Source organism: Drosophila kikkawai, chromosome 3R, assembly GCF_030179895.1.
Source record: "Drosophila kikkawai strain 14028-0561.14 chromosome 3R, DkikHiC1v2, whole genome shotgun sequence".
Classification (NCBI taxonomy): Eukaryota; Metazoa; Arthropoda; class Insecta; order Diptera; family Drosophilidae; genus Drosophila; species Drosophila kikkawai.
Genome location: NC_091731.1, coordinates 32,780,529 through 32,781,115, shown reverse-complemented (window position 1 = coordinate 32,781,115; position 587 = coordinate 32,780,529).

The window sequence follows — 587 nt, the reverse complement described above, 5'->3', positions numbered from 1 at the left end:
AAAGTCTTCAGCAAAACTAACTCGATTCGTCCTCGGCTCTCCCGTTTTATAGCCTCTCGCAGGAAAATGAGAGGGAAATGCCAAAGAGAAATTCGGCAAGAGAGCGCGAGAGTGGTATACCTTGCGTATACGTAATAACGTAACGGGCTTACGAAGGAAACAGCTCTTTTGCCGCTTTTATATTGGTAGCAACCTTTCGCTTAGCAAATGCCAAACTTGACCTTCGTCAACACTTGCATGTTGTTTGCCCGCTGGCAGCTCATAATTTGTTTTGTTTAATAAACGATTACGTATGCGCCCCGTTGACGTGCCCCAGCTGTCGCTCCTGTTCGAGCCTCTAAAACGGCCATCAATCATGCCAACCGGAAGTGGTCGCTACTTTGTTTAAAGTTTTATGTGCGTCTTATCTGGCTGCTCAATTAGACAGAGACATTTGATGACTTTTAGCTTTGGAAATAAATGGGTGTAAAGATAAGAAATGGTATCAGGATATAAGCAGGTAAAAAATTAACAGAATGCTCTAGATTTATTTAAAAATTTATAAAAATTAAGAAAATTATAGAAAAAGGATTCTGGATTAGGTGTTA